Raw genomic sequence first — 12471 nt, forward strand, 5'->3', positions numbered from 1 at the left:
TAATATTTACTTGTTTTTTTAATTAATTTATTTTGGGGAGAGGCATAAAGAGAGAGAGGAAAAAAAAATCCCAAGCAGGCTCTGCATTGTCAGCCCAGAGCCCACATGGGGCTCAAACCCACAAACCATGAGATCATGACCTAAGCTGAAACCAAGAGCTGGGCGCTCAACTGGCTGAGCCATCCAGGTGCCCCTACTTGTTTTTTAATACAGAAAAAAAAAAAAAAAAGAGTAAAAACCAGTTGGCCCCAAATCCCACTGATAACCTCCTTGGCATTTTTCAAAAATAACATGTCTGCAAGCTGTTTATGCTGAAAGGTATAAAATGAAAAAAACCAAATCCTCTTTAGCTCCCCCTTTCCACAGGGACCTGCTAGTCAGATTCTGATGCACTTTCCAGAAAGCTATTTCTTCATCAGACCCGGAGTAAAGGAGGATTGGAGAATCGCTCTGTTAGCTGTCTGCCTTAATGACAGGAGATCCTCCGGCTCCCTCTCTGGCCAGACCCCCTGCCTTGGCTCCAGGTAGCCTCCTCCCATGGGCAGGGCTACACTGACCCTCCTCTCCCCATTCCTGCCTCACCCCTACCAAGGCACTGCCTCCTGAGGAATCTCACAGCAGGGGAATATTTACTGGATGAGAACACCCTGAAGGGAAAGATTTTTCTACTGATTATATGTCTGGCGCCCTAGAACATCTTCTATTTTTTCCATGGTGATTCATCCAGGGATCTTGAGAGACAGGCTGTTGGGAAAGAGGCTGTTGTCCTCCCGAGCTTTGATCAGGGCTATACAATCTTGAGCTGATTTATACTTGGAAGCCCCCTCCCTTCCCCCTTGCTTGTCCCCGAAACCTAGGGAAGAGGAGCGTATAGTGCCTAGGGTTATGTTAGCCTGAGATCCTTTTTCATACGCATTAAGTCATATGATGTGCCTTTTCATGACACTGGAAGAAAGTGTGAAGTTCTCAAAAATTCTCATTTATTCATATCATATAATTACTGAGAGTTTACCCAGTATACCTCTAATACCTTTGTATTAGGCTTTAAAAATTAGTCAAGGTTTCCTGAGGCTTAGAGAGGCAGCTCAGGCATAAGGAATAGCTTGCTCAGAGGTGCAAATATCTGAGACTAAATGCCAAGGCCTCCTTGAAATTAGATTCTAGAGGAAGTGAAGGCCAATGTCAGGAACCAGGCTGGAAAGGTAAATGGGGGCTGGATGATGAAGGAGGTTGAATCCTAAGATCATCAATTTAGACTTCATTTTAAAGGCTGAGGGAAAACTTTGTGGGTCATTAAGTAGGAGAATGGAATCATCCAGGGACGGAGCAGAAAGAGATGGAACACTCAAGTGAGGATAACGTGAAGGGTGTTAAGCGAAGGTGTTATTTACAAAGGTTTGGGAAGCATAGAGTAAAACCAACCACAAGGTATAATGCTATGCCTGGAGCAAGCAGCATCAGGGCTGTAGGAAGGGGTGAGGGGAAGGTGTCGTTGCTTAGAGAGTCATGCAAATGTTACACCTTGAGAGGGGCTGTGGTGGCCTTTGGTTGGGGTGACTCCACAGTGATGAGGCCAGGGTGTAAACCCTCAGCCTCACCATCCTCCCCTTTTGACCTCTTGCTGGTGCTCACCATTAGACAGAACCAGCCAGAAGCTAAGGGAGGCCATTGTCATGTCCACACAGGTCAGTCCCCCAGGGCCAAGAGCAGGACGGAGTGGATCTGCAGGGGCAAAGGACAGATGTCCTACACAGGAGTGGTGTGATGAAATGAGCAGTTCAACAAGCCATCTTGGGCAGAGCGGAGGGTGAACTAGAAGCAGAGGGACAGGAAGAGAGTACAGGGTCTGAACTAACATGGGTCATGGAGACAGGGAGGAAGAGAAAGATTCGAGCAATACTGAGGGTGTAGAAGGGTCATGGCCCGTCGACAGGAGAAGCCAGGACAAGGGAAGCATCCAGGGCAGCCTGGGTACCTGAGTAGTTGGTGACCCCATTACCTAGGAGAGGACCCAAGCCAAGGGAAGGCACTGCTAGTGGAGAAAAAGAAATCACCCTTCTCTGGCCGCAAGGGCAGCCATAGGCAGGGCAGAGGGCCTCCTGCGCCCGTGCTCTGGGCAGAAGTACAACGGCTTCCGACATCTTTCTCCTTCCTTTTCTCCGCCACTTAGCAGCCCCCAGACACCCACTTCCACAGGGGGCTGACTTCCTCAAAGCGTCCAGGCTGCAAACCGCTTTCTTTGTTTTCACTGCTCTCCCTTTCTACTAGTCAAAGAACACCCAGTCCTCTTTAAAGGGAAAAATGGCGGGGGTGGGGGGAGAACCATGAAAAGTGACTGACTGCTAGTTCTCTGTGGAGAGAGATGCATATTTTTAAAGGAACTACTGGGCTGAGTTTCTAATTAACAAACTAGGAGGGGGAGAGTTTTCGCTTCAACTCTGGGCCCTCCCAGGGCACTCAGGAGTCCCAACCCCGCACAGCCCCCCACCTCCTCCGAAGGAAGAACACGGGTAAGCAACTTAGCGCCTAGCCTACCATGTGACGCCTAATCTGCATTATGTAATACTCGGGACTTTCAATGGTGGGTAGAAATTTTAAGTTTGACTTCTAAGCAGCATGTGGTATGTCCGGGGGTAGGGTAGACCTAAACATATCCTAAAACAAGGCCTCTTCAGGATGCTTTGTGAGCAAGGTCTCCAAGACTGCCCGCTCCCTCCTCCAGTGAAACCCAATTGTCCTACACAAACAGAGCTGCCTCAAAGGGGAGAGAGCTCCCTGGAGCCCCCTCCCCACTCCCGACCTCCCCACCCCCTCCCTGAAGGTGGGCGAGAGGGAGGCCATGTTGCTGGGCAACTGGATGCTGTCCTGTGGTTGCCCTGGTGACAAGGGCTTGTGTGCACAAAGGGGTGCTTCTGGGTGCTTGCTGAGTGCCTGTATAAGCAGGCCGGACTTTTCCACCATGATGCATTCCTGGAAACCATGTCATAATGCGGTTTGTCAAAATCTCTCAGAGGAACAGCATTTGGTCTCCGTAAGGGGTTCCGTTCCTGACTAAAGACGCAGCCAGAGATAAATCACAACTGTGATCAACAATCTGTCATAAGCAGAAGGCACCAGCGCCCAAATATCCTCAATGAGTTCTGCAGCTAAAATTATGCTCCAGTCTCACCATGAAACTATCACTTGACTGCACGTGAGGCCCTTTATATCACATTCATCCATTCACTCGTTCATAGACATGAAGGCTGGAGGAGTCACTGTGATTCACTCCGAACCTCATTGCCACTTCAGATGATTCATCTTCTAAGCCCACATTATGGGTCGTAGTCCCAGAAAAAGATGTGTTGATGTCCTAACCTCTACTGCCTTAGAATGTGACCTATTTGGAAATCGGGTCTTTGCAGAGATTGTCAAGCTAAAATGAGGTCATTAAGGTAGATCTTAATACAGTGTGACTGGTGCCCTTATAAAAAGGGGCAAATTGGAAGACATGCACAGAGGACAATGCTGTGAGGAGACACAGGGAGAAGGCCCCATGAAGACAGAGGTTTGGAATGATGCATCTACGGGCCAAGGAATGCCAAGGATGTCAGGCAAACCACCAGAAGCCAGGAAGAGGCAAGGAAGGATTCCTCTACAGTCCGAAGGGAACACAGCCCTGCTGCTAACTTGACTTCAGACTTCTGGCCTGTGAGATCATACATTTCTGTTGCTTTAAAGCTGCCCGGCATGCACCACTTTGTCTCGGCAGCCCTAGGGAACTAATGTGGCCGACCATGGCAATCCCACCCTCTTGGCTCAATCCTGGCCAAGGGGCAATAAGGGGAAGACTACTGGGCTGTGTCTGAGAAAGGTTCCACTTTTCCTTATGTGTGTGCCTGGATGTGACTCCAGGAATTGCTGTAGCCACTGTACCGGGAGCCTAAAAGGCAAAGCCCTCACAGAGGAAGGCAGGGAGTACGTGCACAGGACCCGGGACAAATGACCTGCTGAGTTGCCATTTGAGCCAATCCAGAGCATGGCCGGCCTCTGCGCATCCTGTCATGTGAGGTGATGCAGTTCCCTGAGGTTTAAGACAGAAGGTGAAGCAGAGTCCCTGCTGATACAAGTGTCCTCCATGTGGGGATCAGCTGTCACATGTGCTCCGCCCTTCTCCCTGCCCCCTCCTCGTGCTGAGTGGGGCTCCAGCCTCCTTCCAGCTGCTATCTGCATCTCGGCACTGACTGACTGTGGTAGATTGTTTGCAAAGATGGCTGTCATAGTTCCTCCTCGCCGCGCAGTTCCCAATCCTACTTGGCCACCCCACCAGTACGAGATGGTGTTCATCTTTCCATCCCTTAAATCCAGGCTTGACCACGTGACCTGCCCTGCCCTGCCCAATGGGAAATTAGCAAATGAGACTCGAGCAGAGGTTTCAGAAGCACTTGGGAAGTCCGGCATGCTCTGTGGGTTCCCAGGAGCAGTGGGAAGCCTGAGAGCCTGAGGCAGCCTGCTGGAAAGGCCATGTGGAGGAGAACTGAGGCTTTCCAGCCGACAGTCGCCACTAGCTGCCAGCACTGTGAATAAAGCTTTCTTGGATGAGCCAGCCTCAATCAACAGCGACGTGAATGATCCCAGGTGGGACCAAGAGAAGCACCACTGAGCTGAACCCAGCCTGAACTTCTGACCCACAGAACCACAAGCAAATAACATGGCTACTGTTTTAAGCTACTAAGTTTTGGGGTGATTTGTCAGCATAGCAATAGCTAACCAAGGCACTGGCAGATGATCCCCAATCTGGCACCATCCCCTCAGGTTCATTCACAGGCCAGGCACTGGGTGAGGCACTCTGGATACAATCATGAGAAAGAACAGACCTCATCTCTGGTCTTTTTTTTTTTTTAATTCTTTTTAAGTTTATCTATTTATGCTGGGAGAGAGAAGGAGAGACAGAATCCCAAGCAGGCTTCATGCCATCAGTGCAGAGGCTGACGCGGAGCTCAAACTCACCAACTGTGAGATCATGACCTGAGCTGAGAGCAAGAGTCGGACGCTTAACCGACTGCGCCAGCCAGGTGCCCCTGCTCTCTTTTAATATTAGCCCATGCCAGGCACTATGCCCAAGGTGTTAGATGTGTTGACCCAAGTGACAGTGTTAGTTATTACTACCACCTTACGGCTGAGGAAACCAAATCTCAGAGAAAGTAAAGAAATGGCCAGTTTTGCCAGATCGTATTTTCCAAAGGTGGCCACAGCGATGTCTGCCATCGGATATGCTCTCCGAGGACCTTGCTGCCCTCCCATCAGAGGGCAGAACATAATTCCCCTCTTGAATCCAGGCCGGCCTGTGATTTGATTATGAGCTAAGAGAATGGAGCAGGAGCCGCATCACATGACTTCCAAGGCAAGATCATGAAAGAAGCTACAGGAACTTTATGAGCTGGAGCACTTGCCTTTGAAGTCCTGAGCTTCTGTGCGAGGTTGCCATGCTCTGAGGAGCCCTGGGACACGCAGCGAGGCCCCGTGGGGGTGCCCCGTCTGACTACTCCCACTAGGACCCCGCCGACAGGCAACCCCTATCAAACTCCAGAAGATTCTAACCCCTCACTGTTGAGTCATCCCAGCCTTTGAATCTTCTCCCTTGAGGCCCGGACATTAGAAGTCAGACACAAGGTGTGCTCACTGCACCCTGTCCAAGGCACAGAGCGCAGGGACATAATACAGTGGGAGCTCTATGCCACAAAGACCGGGGATAGTTTGTTTTGCAACAATCATAATGAGGCACGTAAGTTTATCCAGCTGGATAGCAGGAAGGGGAATGAGGCTGGACTTTGAACCCTGGCAGTCCGACTCCAGAGCCCGAGCTCTTAACCACCACCCCTTCTACCTCGACGAGCCCTTCACTCCCATGCTCCTCAGCTTCCTCCCCAGAACAGAAGCATAGCTCCTCTGACACCACCCCGTCTTCCTGCAAAACCACCGCACTCCCCACCCCAAGGGCCACGAGGAAAGGAACAGGCTTGCTTCTCTCTCTGCTACGCCCAGGCCATCACAGCTCCATGTCAGTGCTCTCTCAGCCTTGAGCACACAGCCTTGATGACTGCAGTTCCTGTTTTGGGGGTTTGCTTTGCTCCCCATCGAAGGCCGTGTGAAAAGACACCGAAGTGAACCTACTATGGGTCAGGCACATGGCAGGGAGACAAAGTAGAAGGAGCTCTGCATTCACTCCTTATTGCTCTTTCACAAACTGCCACAAGCTTTGTGGATAAAACAACGCAAAGTTATTATCTCACAGTCCTGGAGGTCAGAAGCCTAAAATCAAGGTGTCTGCAGGACTGCTTTCCTTCGGAAGAGCCTAGGGGAGAAGCTGTTCCCTTCCTTATCCAGCTTCTAGAAGCTGTCTGCATTCCAGGCCTTGTGGCCCCTTCCTCCATTTTCAAAGCCAATAGCACAGCCTCTTCAAATCTCTCCAACAATCCTGACCCGCTCTTCCACTTAAAAGGACCCTTGTGATTACACTGGGCCCACCAGATTGTCCAGGAAAATCTCCCCATCTCAAGATTCTGAATCACATCTGCAAAGCCCCTCTTGTATGTAAGGTAACACATTCACAGGTTCTGGGGATTAGGACTTGGCTGTCTCTAGGAGGCCATCATTCCGCCCACCATGAGCTCTTGGGTGGAACCCCCTCCCTTGGGTGAGGTTATATGTTTATAGCAGAAACTGCCTCTTTTTCATTCGCCAATATTCATCTTTTCTTGCTAGACACCTGCGTCCTATGCATGACCATGCAGTTGAGTGCTGGCCAATGGGGTATAAGCAAAAGTGATAAAGTGTGGGGCATGATTGCAGGCCTGCCCCATACAAGCTCACCTACAGGCCCGGCCACAGAATCCCCTACAGGCTCCTATATTTCTCATCTATGAGCTAAGTGAAGATGACTCCAGAGACACATAGGAAGGTGGAGTCCAGGTCCCCGAATGACAGTAGAATAGTATTTCTGATGACCCACGTTGTATTCTGACATGAATTAAGACATTGACATTGAAGATTGTTGGTTACAGTGGTTAGCCCACACTGGCAATGTACAACCGCAGAACTGTACTTTAAAAGAATTGGTATAAATGCATTTCATAAATTTTATAAGGCGTTTGATTTTGTAAGTAAATATGCTATTTACTTATTACATCGATAAGTTGATCTCTGACACAGATCACAGTAACAAGGAGGTCACTTGAGAAACACACACACACACACACACACACAATCAGGGATTATGCCCCTCACAGCTGCAGGCAAGAAGAAAGAAATCTGACTTATTTCTGTTCCGTATGGACTGCACGATAGCAAGGAATCCTGATGAAAACACGTAACTGCAAACTGTAGCAACTATGTTTTAACCTCCTGTGATCTCCAGAAACGCTTCAATAAGCAGAGATCACCAGAAAATCTTGATTCTGAGACCAGGAACTAGTTCACTTGGCGACAAGTTCGTGTTTGCAGGGGAACTTGCCTGTCGATTCATTTATAGGTTGTTTCCTTTCAAAAGGAGAAAAGACCATTTACCCAAAACCCTACAGGACCAATAAAACCAAAACCAGGCAAACAATAACAAGAGCCCAGTGATCAAAAAACTGGAGCTAGGAATTTCATGGGCTGAGAAGCCAGGGAATGGGGGGCGGGGAGTGCGTGCACATACACACACGTGTGTGATGGGGAGCCAGGGGAAGAGGCGGTCAGTAAGTCTTCATGGTTTTGGAAACATAAGACCTTTTTTTCCAAAATGGTCCTTCTGGGCAAATGACTACAGAGTCCCACATCTAGATGGCCATGCAGCTGGCCAGAATAAAAGCTGAGGTTCCTGCAATTGTTTATCAGGGAACAGAGTCTGGGCCCCCCAGCCCTGGTGCGCACAAACATTGAAAGAGAAGTTGGGAAGAATCTGCAACCCCAGAGCACTTACTTCCAGACTATGTTCAGTTTCTTACCTGTGATACGTTACGGAAGATCGGTTCCATAGCCTCATCAGGATTGGGTGCAAGGTGGGCCCTGAGGAGCCCCTGTTCCCACTGGCATAAAAAGACATGAAACGTTCTGGAAGCCCAGGCAACAAGTGACCCAGCTGTGGAGCCCAGGACTGCAGCAGAAGGCAGCTTCTCCCGGACTGGCCCAGAAGGACCCACTGGGGGAAGAAGGACACTCTCATTGGCCACACACATATTCTGTGCCAAGCTCTATGCTCTGTTTTAACATATAGTTCAGTTAAATGACAACCCTGTATGGTAGATCCTTTTAATTCCCAATTTAGAGATGGGGGATTGAATCTTAGAATGATTAGAAAGTCAGCCCCAAGAGCACACAGACCTTCATGGCAGATGGCATTTCAGGGGAGCCGAGTTCTCACACATCTGCTGGGAGGGCTCCAGCACACAACTGTTGGATCCCTTTCCTCTGGACTTGGAGGCTCCGACTGAAATAGACCAGAGGAGGGAGGCACTGTGGCCCTCGGTGCCACAATTAAAGCTATAAATGTTACCAGGGGGTGAAACTGCTGACCTTGGCTGGTAGTGAGGGAAACAGCAAACTGCAAAGCCAGGGTACATGGTGTGCACAAGTGGCCCTCGCCCCCAGCACCAAGGTGGCAGGCACAATGTGCTCCCATCTTGCTCACCTCTTGGGCCTCATATTTCACGGGCTCAGTGACTGGGACAGCACGAGGGCCCTCAGAACACTCTGAACCACTCATTGTTTACACAACAGCCGCTGCTATGAGCTTCCCAGGGTTCATCCCTGTGTAACTACCCATGGTAGAAGCGGGGAGACTGAGTCACCAAGAGGTTTGTTCCTAAATCAGGATTCAGAGACTCGTGAGAGCTAGTAAACTGGTAGACCATGGTCCCCAAGCTTCTTCATCAGCTATCTGATGCGCTGACTGTGGGCGCACTTTAAGAAAGGTAGTAGCAGTCAGCATCGCCCATATCATGCTTGACTTTACTTCTGTGTGGGCGGTGCCTTTACCCTTGGACCAGGTAGGGTAGGTAAGCAGCGGGAGCTCCGGGCGCTGGGGGGAAGGGCTGGCGGTAGAAAGGGCTCTCCCCTACTCCTCATTTCTAGTGACATCTGCCAGAACAGACACCTCACTTACCCAGAATGGGGCCTTTCTCTTCCTTGGGACAGCAGATGCAGGTCTTCCTAAGCCCCAACCAACCAGCCTGTTAAGTTTTTGTTCGTGATGTGTTTGTTCTGTGACAGTGTGTGATTGTAAGTCACCTGTTCTTTCTAAGTGGCTTTGGTTGTTTGTTACCTGAGTCCCAGCAGTCCAACCAGCGTTCCATGGATGTTGAAACCCCTTCTGTTCTTTTCTATAATAAAGTTGTTGCCCAAATCCCTTTCCTCCCTATGCAATGTCAAGCCACGATGATTTTCAGAATGGCACTGAAGTGCACACACTTACAGTGGGAACTGACTTGAGGGCATTTTATTAGACTGGAGATTGAGAAGAATGTGGACTCTTCAGGGCACCTGAGTGGCTCAGTCGGTTGGATGTCCGACTTCAGCTTGGGTCGTGATCTCACAGTTCGTGAGTTTGAGCTCCATATCGGGCTCTGTGCTGTCAGCTCAGAGCCTGGAGCCTGCTTCAGATTCTGGGTCTCCCTCTCTCTCTACCCACCCCCCTCGCTCTCTCAAAAATAAACATCAAAATATAAAAAAAGAAATAAAAAGAATGTGGACTCTTCTACAGAACTCTGATTTGGGTACTTTATCATTTAAAAAATTTTTAAATAATTAAGTAGCATTCATACAGAAGTGGCTTTCTCCAGGTCCTTAATTCTTATTGTTGAATGTTTTATTTAGAAATATACTCAAATTGCTTACAGAAGGAGATGGGGCTGCTAGAAGAGAGAAGGAGGAGAGAAGAAACCAGCACAGGGTTGGCTGCAGGGGACCCAGAACATGTGTTAACTGCACCAGCGAATGGACAAATGAATGAATGAAATCGTCATTGAGCGGTGTATCCAAGTGGCCCATCCTTCCCTCCTGCAAAATCGCATCCAGGCATCCTATGTACTTCACTCAAATGCTCAGGCCTCAGGCCCATCTTGAGGAACGGGGGATGACCTGAGACCCAGGCCAGAGCAGTGGCCGATGGGAGCCAGAAGCCCCGAGGCACCCACCAGCCCCTTCCCCTCCTGGGCACCTGCTGGTTTATCAACCCTCTTCTCCAAGTGTTCCCTCCTGGGCTCCTCAGAGCTCTCCACCAAGCATCAGCATGGGGATCATTCCTGTTGTCTGCTGGGGGTCCTGGGCATGGAAGGCCACAGCTACCAGCCAGAGGAGGGCAGTCAGGTGGACCAGAGTGGTGAGGCCGCCCCAAGCTTGGGGAGCAGAGCAAGCTCCCCGAGAACATTCGCACACTTTGTTTCATCCTCCCACCAGGCAATGAAACTGTGTTGAGCTTTGACTTGTCAGTTACATTATGAGAATAATAAGAAAGCTGTATGTCCATCTTCAAATGCTACAGCCCTTCACCTCCGATTCTGGTAGCATCCCTGAGGGTCTGAGGCCCCCACTCCCCCTTCCCGCCCCCAGGTGAGCACTGCCCTTGATGATCAGAGGGCTGAGCCCCTCCTTGGGTGGCTGGGGCCACACAGCACACACTGCCTTTAGTGCCACACTGCATCCTGGTCCTAAGAGCTATGGGGTGGCAAAATCAGTAGAGCCATTTGGCCCCCCAACCCAGAGGCCCCTACTTTTTGGCTGCTGCTTACTGAAAAATTTGGGGAAAGAAGCAGTATGAAGATGGGTTAAAAGCATCAATCCTTAGTTAAACTCACAGACTACTCTCCTACCTAAAAACCTAGAGCATGAAGAAGTGATCTAAATGTTTTTTGGGGGTGAGGGGGCTCTCAAAATCTGCAAACTGCCAAGTTAGCCTAACTGACTGAGGGGCAGTGACCCCCAGGAGCCTTCAGAGGAGGGTAACTAGGATGGCTCTGACACATGAGGGACAGAAAAAAGGCATGGTAACATTCATCTGGAAAGCATGTGGGTGGCCACTATTTTCAAACCTCTGGGCAGCTCCAGTGGGGGACAGGAGTGTGCTTGTTCAGAGGGACCTTGCAAGTGAGGACAGTGAAAGAAGGCCACATGGCAGCAAGCTGAGGAAGAGCCAATAGTCAAGAGCCATCCAGAAGTGGGACAGGCTGGCCTGCATGGTAGTGAGTTCCCCACCCCTGGAGGTATCCAAATATTTATTCATTCATTTACTCTGTCAATATATACATGTCTTAAGGTCCAGCAATAACCTGAGTGCCAGACAGGCAAGGTTCCTGCTGTCAGGGAGCTTATATTTTAGTGAGGAAGACAACACAAATAAAAATCAAAAGCCCAAATATATATTTAGTAGGGAGTCATTTTAAAAAATAGGGTTATAAGCGAGTGTCTGCCAGTGTCTCCTTGGCATGGGGTGGTAGAGGTCAATATCAAGCAGAAGCAGAAGGGCCTCTTAGCAAGGCAGATGTTAAGGGAGAACCAGGTGCGGCTCTTTGAAACCCCTTCCATTCTGAGCCCAAGACCTCACCTTATACTACGTGCCCATTTGTTCACTAATGACTACTGAGCGGCTCCTCTCCAGAAGGCGGTATGGCTGAGGGAACCTTGAACAGAGCCCCCCCACCCCCGCTGTGTGGCTGGGGCCAGGGGGGAGCTCTGTTCAAGGTTCCTTCAGGAACCCTGGGGTGGTAGCTTCCCCTGTCTCCCCACTGCTACCTCCTCACATTCTGCCTGTTTCACCAGCTTGGTTGCATAATGCTGGGCCAGGATTTAGAGCCAGCACAGGATGGAGCTTGTAAATCTTCTCTCACATCATGAAATGCCAGCAATTTCACAGCCAGGGATTCCTGTTCTCATAAAGTCCCCACACCAGCAGACTCACATCTAAAAGCGTCCTCTGGGCTGATGGATTGATGTTGGAGCCCGTTCTGGAGTCAAACACGGGGGCAGGCGGCCTCCGCCACCTGCTTGGCAACTCTGAAGCCCCCAGAAGGGAAGGTCATGATTAGCAGGCCAGATCGCTGGGGCTCTGCCTGCAAAGCAACCCTCAAACATGGCGTCCTGAGGAGTAGAGGAACAGAAATGGTGGCTTCGCACTGGGAACTAAGACCACATTGGTGTTCAAGATGATTTGAGGGGAAAAATATGTCTGAGCAATATGCAAAGTTGTCATCCACATGGGGACACATCACTTACATTTAAATTTTTTAAATCTTTTTTTAATTTTATTTTTGAGAGAGAGAGAGAGAGAGAGAGCAGAGTGTGAATGGGGAAGGGGCAGAGAGAGAGGGAGACACAGAAAACAAAGCAGGCTCCAGGCTCTGAGCTGTGAGCACAGAGCCTGATGTGGGGCTCTAACTCACAGACTGTGAGATCACGACCTGAGCCCAAGTCAGACACCCAACTGACTGAAGCCACCCAGGCACCCCCAAATTTGCA

General features: G+C 49.9%; 1 long non-coding RNA gene across 2 annotated transcripts in view; it reads right to left on the bottom strand.

The window, feature by feature from the left end:
- The window catches only part of LOC120237539, a 48051-nt gene that overhangs the window by 18396 nt on the left and 17184 nt on the right, over positions 1-12471 (bottom strand). For both annotated transcript variants that reach the window (XR_005529976.1, XR_005529977.1), the window contains exons 3-4: positions 8344-8449; positions 7968-8048 (exon numbers count right to left, since the gene is read on the bottom strand). This is a non-coding gene — a long non-coding RNA (uncharacterized LOC120237539). The remainder of the gene's footprint in view (positions 1-7967; positions 8049-8343; positions 8450-12471) is intronic.

The sequence above is a fragment of the Hyaena hyaena genome, unplaced genomic scaffold (assembly GCF_003009895.1).
Source record: "Hyaena hyaena isolate Hyena2069 unplaced genomic scaffold, ASM300989v1 scaffold_183, whole genome shotgun sequence".
Taxonomy (NCBI): Eukaryota; Metazoa; Chordata; class Mammalia; order Carnivora; family Hyaenidae; genus Hyaena; species Hyaena hyaena.